The 16,509-nt window shown below is 53.0% G+C and overlaps 1 protein-coding gene across 7 annotated transcripts in view; it reads left to right on the forward strand.

Moving 5' to 3' along the window:
- The first annotated feature begins 9,763 nt into the window (after window positions 1–9,763).
- ARAP1 (ArfGAP with RhoGAP domain, ankyrin repeat and PH domain 1) overlaps window positions 9,764–16,509 on the forward strand; it is a 111,156-nt gene continuing 104,410 nt past the window's right edge. For 4 of the 7 annotated variants that reach the window (XR_015796055.1, XM_088140371.1, XM_088140373.1 and 1 more), the window contains exon 1: window positions 9,765–9,902. The gene's annotated coding sequence lies outside the window, so the exon portion shown is untranslated. Of the gene's footprint in view, window positions 9,903–10,943; window positions 11,523–16,509 lie in introns of all 7 variants that reach the window. The other 3 variants (XM_088140375.1, XR_015796056.1, XM_088140374.1) reach the window with 3 other exon arrangements.

Raw genomic sequence — 16,509 nt, forward strand, 5'->3', positions numbered from 1 at the left:
GGACTGGAATTTAAGTCACTAAGATGTGGTTGTTAAGCATATCATCACATGACTGGACCCAATTTTACAACCTTCGTTGTGGCAGTCATTAAGTGAACCATGTGGTTGTTAAGTGAATCACATGTTCCCATTGATTTTGCTTGCTGGAAGCCAGCTGGGAAGGTCGCAAATGGTGATCATGTGACGCTGCAACCATTGTAAGTGCAAGCTGGTTGCCAAGCACCCAGCTTGCAATCATGTGACCATGGGGGCGCTGCGACAGTTGTAACTTTGGGCACAAGTTGTAAGTCATTTTTTATCAGCGCCACTGTAACTTTGAATGGTCACTAAATGAAAGGTTGTTAAATGAGGACTATCTGTAAAGTCAGTTTTCCTGCGTTTCAAACCTGGGTGATAACTCTTTTATTAATGTAAATGGAGAATCCCAAATAACCAATGAGATGTATATCCACCTTTCCTCCTAAGATCCTCCAGAAGAGTTGGGAATGGGAAGAGTTGGCACCTCATTACGTATGGATGGTGTAGATTGGGGAGGATGTCTTAGATAGTAGTGACAAAATAATGCAAAACCTATAGGAAGAGTCATCAACGTATGGAATGAGCCAGGGTCTGGAAACTACAGAGCAGTACAACAGAAATGTAGAAGGCAAAGTTGTCATCCACCCCTCCTCCACACACAGCCCACATCTCTGCTTTTCCCCGACTCAAGTCCTGCCAGCAACTGTGCAGGTGGGAAATTACGGGAGTTCTAGCACGTCGTAATGGGAATTAGGAATAACCTTGAGGAACAGCCAATAACCTTGAGGAAGAGCCGATACCAAGGCAACGGTCAGATAAGTGAAATCTGAGTCAAGGCAGAAATATCATTTGAGAGAGGGTCTCAGACATGACCCTCCCTAGTTCCCATAAAACAGATAAGTGGAGGGGAAGCACATTCAGACTTGCAAGATTCTGTTATGGTAACCTTATAATAAAAGTATTATCAGCCTCCATGACTTTGGTTTCCTAGTCTGGTCTACTGCGAAGGGCTGACACATCTGAAGGTCCCTATATTGGGGAATGTTGCTCTGCAGAGGGCCAGACCATCTGATTCATATCTGGAGCTGATTTTAGGGGGTGGAATCCAGTTCAACTGATCCACCCAAACGCTTGAAAAGCTCAAAACTGAAAAGACTCCAACACATGACAGATCCCTCATTAGACAAATGTGCACAAATTTAATTCAGAGTTCTGTAATATCAGCAATCGTTGAAAATTTTGTAAGTGTCTGCCTGCAAAACAGATGACCTACAAGAGCCCTGGACTACAATCTCCATTTTCCCCACCAGAATGCTCATCCCTAAAAATAAGGGGGAATTAAAAACCAGCATGAGCCAGGGGTGGTCACCTCTACAAAGTGGAACTGCTGAGAACAGGGGCAACCCAGTCTCTCACAACCAGAGTGAAAACCTTGGGTCGATTTATCTTCAAAGCGTTTATATAGTCCAGTAGGTAACCGGGGCTCCTGCACTGGAGAATGCAGATTTCTGGCCAAAGTCTTCTGGCCCAATTCAACAAGCAGAAATTGTAAAGGGTGTGAAACAGCGTCCTCTGCTGTCTCCTTTCGTGGCAAACCCTGTTACTCTGCTGGCAGTTTTCCAGCTAGGATGCGATGCCATGGGAGCAAGGGGGGAACCCTTAAAAAGGCTATGATCTTCTTCTTCAGAGAGAAACATCATATGTCCGTCTGGCAAAACCCACCTATTAGCAGCACGCTCATTGTCCAGCTCTTACCTAACTGGAGTGAGCAGCAAGCTGGTGAAACCACAGGTCTGGGTGTGTGCGTGTTACGGACGGAGGGGGCAGTGGAAAGCTGCGCTCGCCGGTAACGAAAGGCTGATTTTTATTTGGGGGGAGTGGTGGGGCATGGGGTGGAGAATCTGGGGTAAGAACAGGGGTGGTACCACCTCTCTCTCTCTTTCTGCCCACCCTGTAGGACCTCGGTATCATCCAGCAGGACCCAGGTCTTCTCTGTTGCAACAACTGCCCTCTGGAACAGCCCCCCTAGAGACTCACATGCCCCCCCTTAAAAGAGTGTTAAAACTGGCCCTTCCCCCAGGCCTGGGGTTAGGATGGGGTAGGGGTTTGGTCTGTTCTTATCTCTCTGGGTGGAGAGAGAATAACTGGCTGATGGTCCTTCCAGATGATGCTTTGGGGAAGTATTTCAACTTGTTTTTATTCTTTATGCTGCCCAGAGTTGTTGGAATCAGGCCACCTGGAAATCTGAAACATAAACTAAGAAATAAACCCAAAACAGGCGTAGTCTCACCCCGCAACGTTTGCTGGAGCAAATCCTACTGTCCTTTACGAGTATCTTTTAAGAGCAAACTAGGGTGCCACTACTAGAAATGCTGAACTAGTTTGTTGCAACGGTCTCAAGCATTATATGCAATTAAAAATACACACACACCTTAGAGCAGTGTTTCTCAACCTTGGCGACTTTAAGAGGTGTGGACTTCAACTCCCAGAATTCCCCAGCCAGCCAGGCTGGCTGGGGAATTCTGGGAGTTGAAGTCCACACCTCTTAAAGTTGCCAAGGTTGAGAAACACTGCCTTAAAGATAGAGAAGAGTAGAGGCTTTACAGCCAAGCTGTATTTTAAACAAATTTGTTTAAAGGCTTTACAGCCAAGCTGTATTTTAAACCAATTTTAAACAAATGGTACATATACCCACCTTGCCAGAAATGGCCAATGAAATATGTGGGACATCCTTGTGCAAGGAAAAATATGTAGAAGGCATAAGGCTGGCTTGCTCTATTTCTCGAGACAACGAACCAGTTCATTGAACTTCATCCGGTTGCCTGAGAGAGCATCTGGATCCAGTTCCTGGAAGGCCCCCTCCTCACCTCTGAGCGGGCGTGCCAAGCCGCAGAGCTGGAAATCCAACAGAGCGCCCCCCCCCCCCAAACCAGCCTTCCGATTTTGACTCCCACACGAGCCTTAAAGCAAATTAACGTGCTTGCACAATAACATGTACACTTGTAGATCTGTTTCCCACCCGGTGCACTGTCTCCGCGCCTAGGCAGAGGAACAGTGACTCATTGGCAAGTTGTCCTCATCCAGGCTTCCTACAGGCACTGCTGACCTGGCTGTGGTGGAGACCGGGCCGAGAGAGAGGGAGAGCGAAGGGCGGTTGCCTCCCACTGACTCATAGTTCTGGGGCAGCTGCAACTGAGTCATCGTTCTGCTGTCTCGGTTGGGACTCACTGTGGGGATGGGGGTGGCAATTCCTTTGCACACACAGTTTATGGGCCTTGCAAGAAACAATGTCCCCTGGCATCTTGAACTCTTTCAAGAGGGCAAGGGAGGCCAAAGAAATTTCTAGCCAGGGAATCAGGGAGATCTGGCAAACTAGGAAGGGCCATGAGCTAGCAAGAAGGGAATATCAAGCAGAATCAAGCAGAAAACCATACTCTGCAAGGAATTAAAACCAAAATAAAAGATTGAAACCTAAAATGATATAAAACCACGACGTTATTCCCTTCTTCCAACAGCAGAGAATCTCTGCAGCTCAGGCTTGAACTGTGGAGCCCTTGGTGCTTTCTGAGCTGGGTGGTTTTCCTGCAGACATTTCATGACCCAACTAGGTAACATCTTCAGTGCAAGTGTGGGGTTTGCTCCTTGTTCATATACAGTTGCTTGCCCTGCCAGTGTTGGGGGTGTGTGGTTTTCTCCCTTGGCAGTTCCTTGATTAGGGTATGGTTTCCTGCTTGATTCTGCCTGATATTCCCTTCTTGCTAGCTCATGGCCCTTCCTAGCTTGCCAGATCTCCCTGATTCCCTGGCTAGAAATTTCTCTGGCCTCCCTTACCCTCTTGAAAGAGTTCAAGATGCCAGTCTATGTGATGTTTCCTTGGTTTATTTGCTGGTAGGCCCTCTTTAAAACTTCATGGCCCTGATACTCACCCTTTCCCTGTTTTCCTTCCAGCCCACCAGCTGGTAACATGACGTTCCTCTCCCTGGTGCCCTGTCTTGTAAGCGCCATCACCTCTGGCCAAGTTGATCCCCCCACTGAAGATGGTGACAATTGTTATCCACCAGCTCTGGAAGACACCTGGTTGGGAACAGCGTTTCTACAGCCTCGTTCTCCTTGGCCGTCTTCTGTCCGTGTTACTTGCTTCCCCTCCTACTTTCAAGACCTCTTTTCTCTCTCCAATATCTCTGCTTTCCATCCACAAGAATTTGCCATAAGACCCTGGACAAGACACTTCCTTTCAGCAAAACCGCATTTCAGTTCCTTGACAACAGGTACAATGTTTGTCAACATTCAACAGCAGACACTTTCAGCCCTGAGCAGTGAATGCAGTTTGCAACTTAATTTACCGAAATTAATTCAATGAATTTCAAAGGAGCGGATATTCTGGATAATGATGCATAAGAACATGAACAAAAATTTGCCTGCAAGGTTATTCATGAGGCACTCCCAAGATATCAAATGCCAGTTTCCTTTTGTCTGCTTTTCTTAAGACCAACATACAGCTGAATCAAAATGAAACCAAAGACTTACAGCTTGATGTGATGGATAAACGTGGAGTTGAAGCCTCATGGCAAGACGTGCTAATGGTGAAACGCCTTTTTTTTTACCCTAAAGAGTAAAGAAATAGATTTATTTAAAGTTCAAAAAAGACCATCAAAACCATCTTATTCAAAGGCATGCCCTATTCAAAAAATATAATATCCAAAAGGTCAATTCATTTCAGGCTAGGTGGTTGCTTTTTAACACGGGCAGTCAAAAACATTTTGTTTTATAGCTGGGATTAAAAACATGGACTCATTCCAGACCTAACAGGGAAATGCCGGTGCAAATTAAAAATCCTTCGCCTGGCTCCTGCAATCTATTGGAACACCTTCCTGGCTTTTGAAGTGGCTTTTGAAAAGATCCTTCATTACTAAGTCATCGCTACCTTGCCCTCCTACAGTCTCTCCTTCCTTAGAAATCAGGAGATGCTTCTGAGATCCACCTGGGCCAACGGAAAGCAAGAAACATAACAGCAGGGAAAGCAGTGGAAATGAGTCGAATGCAAAAGCAGAAGGCTGCCTTGTTCTTGGGCACTGTTCACAAGAGAAGGAATTGCTGTATCCAGAAATATTCTCAGAACGTCCTCTCCAGCACAAACCCAGAGTTCTCCATCACACCTGCTTAGTCTACCGTGGACCCATCTGGGCATCAGCACTCCAGTGCAGCCCCTGTATTTAGGGCAGTTAAGGCAGTTAAGTCGCTCGCTCCCGGATACATTTGCTTAAAAACCATACAGTTCGGACGGAGTTAGTGGCACAGCAGAGCTTACAGAAGCACCACTGGTCAGCTGTTGGGCAGCACAAGGTCCTGTGCATAAAGCACCGCCACTCAGCTGCTGTGGATTCCGTGGTGGACCTGTCTGTTGCCCAGGCAGCAAGGCTGGCAGTGGTGGGAAGGTCCTTACCCTGGACTGGTTGCGAGGGTCTCTTCTGAGCTGCAGTTAAGGATATTGGCAATCCGATAAAGGTGGACTATGGGCTGCAAGATGCCCAGGAACTAGCATGGAACAGCAGTAGCAGCTGGAGCAGGACAGCGGTTGTATGACCAACCCGTGTCCTGGGGCTGTCTGAGACAGACCATGTGGAGCAGCGGCCATTTTGCTCGTTCCATCAATCTCGTCTGACTCTTCTGGTGACAGATCTCTGAAGAATCGCAGCTAATTTTGCTGCTTCCACTGCTGCCCCAAATTTTGCACATTTATTATCTCACAAACCACTACACACACAGACTTGGACTTGTGACTTGGAAGGTTTTTGAGGGGAGATGTGGAGGGACTGGTGTTGCTAGTTCTGCAAAAGTGGACAGGGTCCTCTGTGTTTCAGGTGCATCTACCTGTGTTTTAGATCCATGCTCCCCTAGTTGGTCAAGGCTTCTTGAGAGATGACCTGTGGCTGGATCCATGCAATGGTGAATGCTGCTCTGTGGAAGGTGGTAGTTCTACCAACTCTGAAGGAAGCGGTGGTCCTTCCTTTCCTCAAGAAGCCATCACTGGATCTAACAGATTTAGACAATTTCATCTGGTCTCCAGCCTCCCCTTTCTAGGGAAGGTTGTTGAGAAGATAGTCAGCTTGCAAGCCCTGAGGGCTCTGGATAAAAATAGATTATTTGGACCCTTTTCAATCAGGTTTTAAGCCTGGTTATAGTACCAAAATGGCACTGGTTGCACTTATGGATGATCTCTGGTGGGACCAGGATGAGATAGTGCATCAATCCTGGACCTCCTTGATCTCTCAGCAGCTCAATCGTAATATTCTTCTGGACTTGGCTTAGGAGATTTGGAAAGGAGGGCAACCTCCTTTCTTCAAGGTTGGTTGTAGTTGGTGGTACTGGGGAAAGGTCTAGCCCTAGGACCTTGTTCTGCAGGGTGACACGGGGTTATATGCTCACCCCATTCCTTTTCAACATTTCCATGAAGCTGCTGGGCGAGATCATCTGGCAGCATGGCATGAAGTATCATCAGTATGCTGATGATGCTCACATACACATCTTTGTCCTGGGTGTCCGAGCGATGCCAGCATTTGGAGGCTCCCAGGGTCTGGATGGGGAAGAACGGATTGCGAGTCAACCCTAGCAAGACTCAGCAATTATAGGTTTGGAGGCCTCCTGAATCCAGAAATTTTGCACCTTTATCTTTGTATAGAGTAGCACTCCTCCAGACAGAGTTGGTGTGGAGTTTGGGGGTCCTCTTGGACTCATGGCTCCTACTCAAGCAGGTGATAACTGTAGCTAGGAAGGCCTTTACACAGATCCAACTTGTGTGCCAACTGCATCCATTCCTGCATCGGGAGGCTCTGCTCACAATCGCTCGTGCCTTAGTCACCTCCTGGTTGGACTGTTGCAACGTGCTCCACCCGAGGCTGTCCTGGGAGAGCATTCAGAAGCCGCATCTGGTCCAGAATCCAGTGGTGCAGGTGGTTTAGAGCATTCCATGGTGTGCCCATGTACTTTTTCTTCTCTGTAAGCTGCACTGGCTTCCAGTTGTGTTCCGGGTGCAATTCAAGGGGCTGGCATCACTGAAAAAGTCCCATGTGCCCCAGGGCCAGGATTGCCTGCCTGATTCTTTTTCTGCTTGTTCCACCAGCTCCGACAGTGTGCTCCGTGACCCTTCCTCGAAGGTGGGATCCAGGAGAGATGTCTTCTCTGTCACGTTGCCTGCTCTATGGAACCTGTCCCCCTAAGATTCGGATGGTCCTGACCTTGCTGGCTTTAGTTTTAGAAGATGCTATTCCCTCAGGCCCTGGGCCAGGATAGTAGGTGAACCCAACATTTTGGTTGCATGGTTGCTGGATGAGGGTCTCTTTGAGGACTTCAGCTGCATCGTATTCATGATATGATTTTTGTTTGTTTTACTGTTAGTTTTAACTTACTGTTAGCTGCCCAAACTCATGGAAGTGAGGTGAGTGGCCATATAAATAGCTTAAATAAATAAACTATTGAGGACAAAACCCCAATTAAAAAAGGTCCAGAAAATCAGTTTCACACAGATGCATCTGGGGCTGTGAGACCACTAGTTTCTCAATCATCTTCCCCAAAATGGAATATTTGAAACTGGCTTACAGAAAGAAAGATCTTCCAAGTCAAAAAAGACTTTTCAATAAATGTCTTATAACTGCCTCCTTTAACCACGGAGGTTGATTACTTCTTGTATCTATTGGGTCAGTTCGTCCTGGATGATTTAGTACGCCAGAAAGGGCAAAGGCAAAGCCGACAAGCCGTGGACCTTATATCTCCCCCATATCCTGATCTTTGAGTTCTACCAGCTGAAAAAAATCTATATGAACCTGAGAAGCGGTCACCAAGATTACCCTGTCCCAAGGCTGGTGTCCAAATTCTGAATGATTTCCAAGGACAATGAAGTTTGTTCACCTGCAGGACTCCAACTGCTCTGCCTCCTCTAAACCAGCATCTTAATGGAGTTGCCACAGTCTGACTGTCTCCATGCAGACACGGGAGAAGTCCTGCTCACTCTATCATCGCCACTCATTCGTTCAACAGGCCCCTCCTCATCTTTGATCTGGTACACCAAGAAACTTCCGCCACTCCTGCTTGACCGTGTACATATCTGCTTCATCATTTTCAGCTCTCTGGTAAATCCAGGTGTCCACTGGCTCTGCAAGGGGGAAGAAGATGCCCCAAAGGCAGAAAATTCCTTGAGGAATTCAGAGAATCATCAGGAGCCATCAGGAGCCAGGTCTGACCAGGCTGTCCCTTCCTCTACCCCTGCAGAGGTCTATAGCAGCTGCCAGTCTGAAACAGAACAGAGCGGTCTGTGCTTGCCAATGGAGCTATGGAAAGTTCCTCCATGGTCAGATCTCCAGCACCAGCTGCAGAGTATTCCAGATCCAGCATGTGCCCTGTTGTGCACATGAGGTCATGTCCTAGTTGGGACGGGTCCATGACATGAAACCCTGAGCCACTCCTGACTGGATGGTCTCAAATCCACCAGGGCAAGAAATCAAGGGTGGTCCAGTGCCATGCCAAGGATGACCTTGGCTAGCTCAGGAAGACAGGCAGTGGGGCAGTGGGTGGGTGGGGCACTCACAGTTTCCCTGTCACCCAAATGCAGTAGCAGATGGCTGGGTGGAGCTTCTGATGAGTGGGATGGAGTTCCCCTGGACCACAGCAAGGCCACCTTCCTGCCCTCCAGCTTTGCGGAGGACTACAGAGCATCCCAGGGGACAAAGCTAGGAGAGACTGACTCACCCCCCCCCCCGCACCAAGGACTCTGCAATACATGCCAGATCAGCACTTTCATCCAGGTTAAATCCCTGCCTACAGACGTTTTACCAGGGAATGACCTGGTGTTAAGGCAGCAGGGCCTCCAGATTGGAGGGGCCCATTTGCTGCCACCTGGGATATGAACCAGGTCCCTGGTCAAGATGGTGAGCAGCCCCAAGGGGGGCACGGCCGCCTCAGCGCCCCTCCCTGTCTTGCTGGGACCCTGGATTGAAGCGAAGGCCAGCGGCAGGACGACCTCCCCTAGGGACTCTCTCTTTATCACTCCATCTAGCGTGTGCACTGATCGCCCTGAATCATTAACCAGCCCCGGGAACTGGGTTGTCGGAAGGAGAGCCTGCCCCGCACGCCCAGGCTGCGGAGCGAACGCCGCCGCCGGGGCTCCGCGCGCCCCGCGAGCGCATCCACCCGGCGGATCCCGCGGCTGCTCTTCTGCCCCGTCCGCTCGTCTGAACGCCTGCGCTCTCTGCACGCGCAGAAGCCGCGGACCCGGAAGGCCATCTCACGTGGGGACGCGGCGGGGGATTACAAACCCCATTATCCACCGCGCGTCGGCGGAAGGCGGGATGGGAGGGGCGCCGGCTGGGCTTGGCAAAGCAGCCGCTCGCGGCCGGGGGGCGGGGGCAGAGGACCCGGGCTGGGAGGCCCCCGCCGCGGAGGGGTCGCCGCCCGCAGCCAGCGCAGCCTCGCCTGGCCCCGCGGCCGAAGGCGGAGCTCCGTCCGTCCGTCCGTCCGTCCCCGGCACGACTGCTGGCGCCTCGGCCGCTCCCCGCCGGGCGGGCTGGCTCCGGCTGCCCCGCGGGAGGCGCCTTCCCCCGCGCGGCGAGAGGCGGCGGCGGCGGCGCGCCCCGGAGCCCGTGCGCCCCGCGCGGCAGCCCGCGAGCGCCCCGCGGGGCGGCTTCAGCGCTCCTCCCGCCCGTCCGCCCGCGGCTCAGCGCGCCGCCCCTTCCCTCCTGCCCGCCCGCCGGCCAGGAGACGCCCCCGGCCCGCCCGGCCTCAGCAGCGGCCGCCGCGCAGCGCACCGCTGCGTAGCGCAGCGCAACCACGCGGGGAGGCCCCGACGGGGCGGCGCGCCCGGCTCAGCTGGAAGCCCCGCGAGGCGACTGGACGTAAGCAGCCGGGCAGGGAGGGCAAGGGGGGGAAAGCGGACGGACGCGCGCCGGGAGAGGCGCCCGCCTCCTCCCGCCGGGAAAAGTTCACCTGTTGAGTCCCCGGCTGGAGCCCGGCTCTCCTCGGAGGAGCCCCCGCGCGCGAGCCTTCAGCCGGGGCGGGGCGGCGACCTTCTGCCCTCCGGAGCTCGGGCTTAGCGGGAGGTGGGGCGCTCCGGGGCACCCGGGGCTACCCCCCACCCCCACCCCCACCCCCGCTCTGCTGTCTCCAGGAAGCGCTGCTGTGCGCGAAGCCCGCCGCCCGCTTCTCGCCTTGCAGCCGCGTCGCTTCGGCCGCCTTGCCCGCGGAAGGGCTTTCCCCAGATGGGAGCAGGGCTGCCCTGCTGCCTGCCAGGTAAACACCGCCCCCCCGCCCCCCCCCGTGGAGAAACGGGTCTGAGCCTGGCCAGGCCAGGCAGCCTTCAGGGCGTCCCCAGGCAAGAGCGCCCCTCCCCCTCTGGTCCCACTCTTACCTGCACAGGAGGCTCTTGTGCACCTCGGAGCTCTGGCGGCCGCCTCTGCGCGTCCTCAAACGAGCGGGAGGCTGCCACTTCCCCAAGCAAAGGCCGTGATGGGAAATGTAGCCCGGCCTCTTTGAAGGAGGCCTGGGCAGGAAAAACAGGGGCTTGGGAAGGGGGCGGGCTTCACCTGGGGGGGGCACAGAACGAAACGGGCAGCAGATGGGAATTTGTGCCTCTGATGTCTTGTGCCGCTGAGAGGGCTCCTTGCAGGGCTGAGAAGGTGGCCAGATCTCCCTCCACTTGCTTTGAGCAGAAAAGGTCTGGATGGTGCCCGGAGATGGTGGGGCCATGCTTGGGCAGCGCCCTTGGAGTGCTTCTGTTACTTTTGGTGGTAATTTAGCATCTCCTCTGCTGCCCGCACTGCCCCCCCGCCCCCAGTGATCTCTTGGTACCAGTTGTTCGTCCGTTTGCTTTTCTTCGTCCCATTTTTGTGATCAGAAGCGTGAGCAACTTTTGTGCGTGCTCTGTGTTTTCTCAAAAGGGAGGCAGCGAGATGGGGGCTCTCAGGATACCCCTTCTTGACCGGAAGTGACATCTAGTTTTCTGAACGCCAATTCTGCCCTTTGTGAAATCTGCCCTCCGCGTAACTGTTCCGCTGCGTTTCGATCTTGTGAACCCACCCAGAGTCATTCTGGAGTTGCGGCCAATCAGCTCAGCTCACAACAGGCAACAGTTTGGCTGTCATCTTCCTCTCCACCCCAGACGTGGAACGATCAAAAGTTCGGATTTTCCGCTTTCTTTTCTGGCTTCTCTTTGGCGTTTCCGAGCGGCCTGGCTGAATCCAGAGCAGAATTATGCAGCGGGACGGGAGTGCTGCTCCCTTTTGATGCGCTCGGCTTGCACCGTCCCCGAATGCTCGGGGGTCTCTGCATCAGCGTCTTGGCACTGGTGGTGCACGAGGGAGCCAAGATGCCAAAGCTGCAAAGTGTGCGGGAGCGGATCCGTGCGGTGGCTTGTTCATTGACTGATTGAGTACTGACCTCCTGGCAAAGCAGAAGGTGCGAGTCATGGACTGTCACCAGGCCCCCAACTGAGGACGACCCTCTACCTTCCCTCGCAGGTAAAGGTCCACCCAGGATACGTTTGTAAAATCTCCCTCCTGAGTTTGCCTTCCGCATGAAGTGAAAACCTTTCAAGGCAAGGCTGGGAGAAGCGGTCTCTGCCAGCGGTTGCTTGGCGCTGGCCCTGCGCAGGGATTCCAGTGGTTCCAGTCCTTTCACTGGGTGGGTAACGTGTGCCCAGGTCTGCAATACTGGGGCAACAACTGCGATCCCCTGAAATAATGGCAAAGCCATTCGGAGGTTGGTTGTGGCTTTTGAAAACTAGATGTCCCCGTCACATTTGTGCAGTTTCTAAAGTGGCCGGGGATTCTGGCGTTTCTCCTCGCTGTTGGGAAGTAACTTTGGGAGAGGAGCCCCCCAGCTTCCCCCCTCCAGTCCAGAGGGGAAGAAAGGCTCTTTGTGCCGGAGAAGAATGGGTCCCCAATCCCCTCGCGGTCAAGGTCTGCCCGCCAATCCTGCCGCCAATCTCTCTCCGGTGACTTTGCGACCACCCAGTTGGGAAGCGGAGGCTCCCGGCTTTCCTTTGGAGGACCCCCTTCTCTCTTCCGGCCAGGTGAGAAGGCTGAATGGGAGGTCAAGCTGGGACTCCCCCCTCCTTCTCCGCCCCTCAGTCAGTCTCTGCAGGCCTGGACCTGAAGGCGACGGGTCACTTTGGCTGGGGGCACCCGTGAGGGCCAGGAGAGGGCTCTGGGCTCAGGGAGGGGGGTGGGCTTTGGCTGATTGGCCTTGATGTGGGAGGAGGCTTCCTGTACGGGCCCCGCTGAAAGGACATCTCGGCCACGTTTCCCGCTAGCAAAGTTTGGGGCTTTCTTCTTTTCTCTCCGTGGCTGTGTTGGCGTGCTCTTTTATGAATCCGGAAGAATGGGAGCCTGTTCCCTTGCCAAAAAGGGAGGGCCGTAGAATAGAGCCTCTTTTTCATCCTGCTTTGCTCCGTTCCTGACCTTTTTTCGCTCCGGGAAAGCCCCGGTGCCCAGGGCTGAGAGCGGGAGCCGTTTGGGCAGTTGGGCAGGCCGGGTCAGCAGGAGATTCCCGGGAGCGTCAGCCCTCCCTCCTCTGTTGCCCTCTGGATCTCCTGGATTGCAACTCCCGTAACCTTTCGGCTGCCATGGGTGGCAGTGACTCTGCTGGCTGAGGATGATGGAAGATGTAGTCCATCCAGTAGGTGGGTGCCAGGAGTATGAAAATGACACTAGCAACCTTGAGCTGAGCGGCACGTTTGTGGTTATGTCCCTGGGCTGTCCTTGGGTCTCTGCCCCATCTGGTGGTTTACTAACCCCCCTGCTCCGCTAACCTGCTGTAGCCCACCGTCCCCGTCTGAGGCCCCCCACCTCTCAGCTGGGCGCTTTCCACCTGAAAGGGTCCAAAGTCAAGCTGGAGATGGTGGCAGGTAGCATTCGGGCCAGTGGGCTCTTTGTCACTGGGTAGCTCCTCTTGGTAGCCATTTTGTGACAGCCCCCGCGGCATTTTCTTAGAATTCCAGATGCGGCCGCCGGCCCCAAAGGCCTGGGCGTCTTGGTACAAGAGCGCCCTTGACTGGCTTCTGTTCAGCTTCTGGCCAGCTTCAGTTTCTTCTGCCTTGGTCTCAGCTGGCGTTTTGCTGTGCGATGCTTCCATCGCAATTATATGTGAATGACTGGAATGAAGTCCTGCACTGGAGCTGGGTTTCCCTCTTCTCCCGCCACCCCCAGTGTGGAACCGGGGTGCGTGGCAGGCAGATGCCACCCAGGTTGGTTTCCCGGGCCTTCAGCACCTCTCGTGACCTGATTTAAGCAGGACGCTGGTGAGTCTTGCTGGCTCTCATTGGTTGCATCAAGTCCTGCTTCTCAGCACCTTGGGTGTGCTGTCTGGGGATGACGGGGAAGGCTGTTCTACACCCCTCCAAATAATGAGGAGGGGACCATTCAAAGAAATAAACGTGAGATCATTCTGTATTCCACGGCTGTGTTCCTACAAACCAGTGTTTCTTGACCTTAGCAACTTTAAGCCGTCTGGACTTCAACTCCCAGAATTCCCTAGCCAGCAGGCTGGCTGGGGAATTCTGGGAGTTGAAGTCCGGACACCTTAAAGTCGCCACAGTTGAGTAATACGGCTACAAACATTTAACTAGGCCAGTGAAAATCAAGCAGCTGCAATTACTGAACATGCTAAGCTCTGTGGTGTGTATTGTGCAAAACCAGCCTGGTTGGTTTATTGATCTTTGCAATGTGCAGACGTCTGCAGAAAACCTGATCAATAGCTCGGTGCTGCGGTTCCCGAAAATCCAACCCTTAAGTATGCATAGCAAGCCGGGGCCCCCTCTCTTCAAGGAATCCATAAGGAAAAAACTCCCTGGAGGCAGAGAAGTTCCATTTTTCCAGTTATTTCCAAGGGCGAGGGTTTGTGCAGTCGATCCCAAACTTCAGGTTCCGGGATCCCTGCCCACCCTGGAGTCTCCACGTTCTTCTCTTGTGTGAGGAGGCGCATCCATCTCCCTGCAGGGAGCCGGCCCCTGGAACAGCTGACTGCAAGGGAAGCCTGGCACATCCCGTGGCCCTCAAGAAACTGAGAAGATGACAGCCAAATTGTTGCCTGTTGTGAGCTGAGCATCGACCGGACTTTGCGCAGATGCCCGTGGAGCGGTCCTGGCAGTCCTTCCCTTTCAACTCACCTTCCAGGGTGTGAGTTTAAGGTGAAAGAAGGTCGCAGCAAGTCCAGCCAGACCCTGAGTTTCTGCAGTAAACAAAATTTCCAGCCCATGCGGAACTAAGCTTTGTTAGCTCTTGTTTTTGCAAAAAAGCAGCCCTGGTTGGGATGAAAGAGGGAGAGAGAGAGAGAGAGAGAGAGAGAAAGAGGGGGGTCCTGATCCACTTGGTCTCAAGCTCTTGCTGAGGAGAGAAGAGTGCACTTTTTGGAAGCGGCCTCCCTAAGAAACCTCCCTGCACCTAGAAAAGTAGTTTCTCAGGAAGAAGGCAGGAGTAGACTTGTAGCATCGGTGCCCCCGTCTGGGAAATGGGATTCCATCTGCAGAAGGATCGACCTCATCGGTGGCAATTTACTGTGGGAATTCTCTGGGCAGCCGTGTGCCAAGAAGTAAATGGGGCAGACAGAAAAGCAGAGTTATTTAGTTGACACGATGCCACTTGTTTCTGACGGGGTGGGAAAGGAAGGGAAGCTGGAGTGGGCTGAGCGGGCTGGAATCGCCCTTCCCCGTGTGAGACCGGGATGGGGGCGTGGGAATTAGGGAAACGTGGCTATGAAAAGTGTTATAAAATACCCACAAGGCTGTCTGAATGGTGTTGGTGGGTATCTGTAGTGAAGACTCCCCCCTCTTTTTTTTCCTTGGGGACGAGCAAGGGGAACTGAACGTAGAGAAACTGGGGCATTTCTGTGCATTAGTTTGTGACAGGCAAAAATGTGTGTGTCCTGGAATGGAGTGAACGGAGATGGGTCTGAAAGGAGGGGAAAGGGGGCCGTTCTTTCTTTGCTAGATGGGCTGGCAAACAGGCCCGGGCTGTGGCTTTTTGGGGTGTGGGCACAGGTTGGGTAGCGCAGGCAGAAGGAGGCCAAAGCAGTGGGCAGACCCCCCTGGCGAGGCTGAGCAAAACAGCACAGGAGTGGCCGAAATGTGGAGAGTTAAGCACAGACACCCCCCCTCCCCGCAGACCCTTCCGAAGCTGAGAGTGGGGAGCCTGGAGAACCATCCCCCCCAGATGAGTCAAGGCCAAACGGGGGAGAGGAGGAACTGCTGAGGTGGAATCTGCCCTGGAGGGTCTCCCTCACCTGTGGGGGTCTTTTTGGAGAGACCATTTGGAGCAGAGGAAAAATGGTGAGCAATAGGGAACATTTTCCAGGGTGGCCCTGTTGCCTCTCTGCAGGAGTTTTGGGTAGATGCTGCCCAGGGACTTCCAGGGAAAGGGGGTGGGGAGGTCAGATCCAGCCAACTTGGCTCCTTCCCCCCTTTTCTGGTTGGTTTCACCCACCGTACCCCTCTTTTTCCTCCGGAACAGCGTTTCTCAACCTCGGCAACTTTAAGATGTGTGGACTGCAACTCCCAGCATTCCCCAGCCAGCCTTGCAGTTGCAGTCCACACAAGTTAAAGTTGCCGAGGTTGAGAAACCCTGACCTATACCCTTATCTCCTTCCCCCATTTGGCCCAGAAGGGTTTTGCAATTGGGGTCCCATCATTTTGCATATTTAATCACACTTGAGAGTAGTCTTACTGGAACGTTTGGGATTTAAGTGACCTCTGTGTGTGTATGTGTGAGTCACTCAAAATGTAGTTGCCATTCTGCACATCTGTACTATTGTTGGGGCACTTTTTCAGGTCCAGCTGGGAGAGAGGTGAGGTGCCAAGGGATTGCCTATAACTGTCGGCCCAAACAGGCCCCACTCGCGTCTCGCCCAGGCTGGTGGGCTGGTGGGGAATGTCGGGGAAAAGCCCCAGCCTCCTCCCCCAGAGGAAAGAGTGACTCACCTGGAGATCCTCTGCTGATGAGTCAGCGTCACCTCTGTATTCCTTGACATATCTCAACCCCAGCTGTAGTGCCTAGCTAGAACTTGGGTTCCCTGTAAAGGTTCAGATCCTCGGTTGCCCAGCTGTGGTCATTCTGGAGCCATTGTTAGTTTCACGGACCGGATATTCTGAGACACGCTGTTCAGCCTCCTTCCTGTTCCATGGAAGCAATTCATGGGAGACTTCTGCTTTCTGAGCTGGTGGCCTGGGCTGGTAACCCGATAGAAATGGAGTTAGAGAGGTGGGTAGAGCAACTAGAATTTTGCCTGGCCTCCACCCCCCATTTTCTGGGCATTGTGTGGCTCTGTAACCACAACCCTAAGACCATCTCGTTGAAAGGAATCACACATTTCAACTAATCCAGGTGTGAAGGCACATCTCTTGAGGTTCTAGCAGCAAAAGTAGAGAATGAGAGTGTTACCCACCTTTCAGAGAAATGCGCGGACGTCGGCAACATCTCCATTGAACTGGAAGCTGATCAGCTACCACCACAT

The sequence above is a fragment of the Python bivittatus genome, unplaced genomic scaffold (assembly GCF_059951505.1).
Source record: "Python bivittatus isolate LINGU-HERP-01145 unplaced genomic scaffold, Pbiv_v1 ctg000340_np1212, whole genome shotgun sequence".
Classification (NCBI taxonomy): Eukaryota; Metazoa; Chordata; class Lepidosauria; order Squamata; family Pythonidae; genus Python; species Python bivittatus.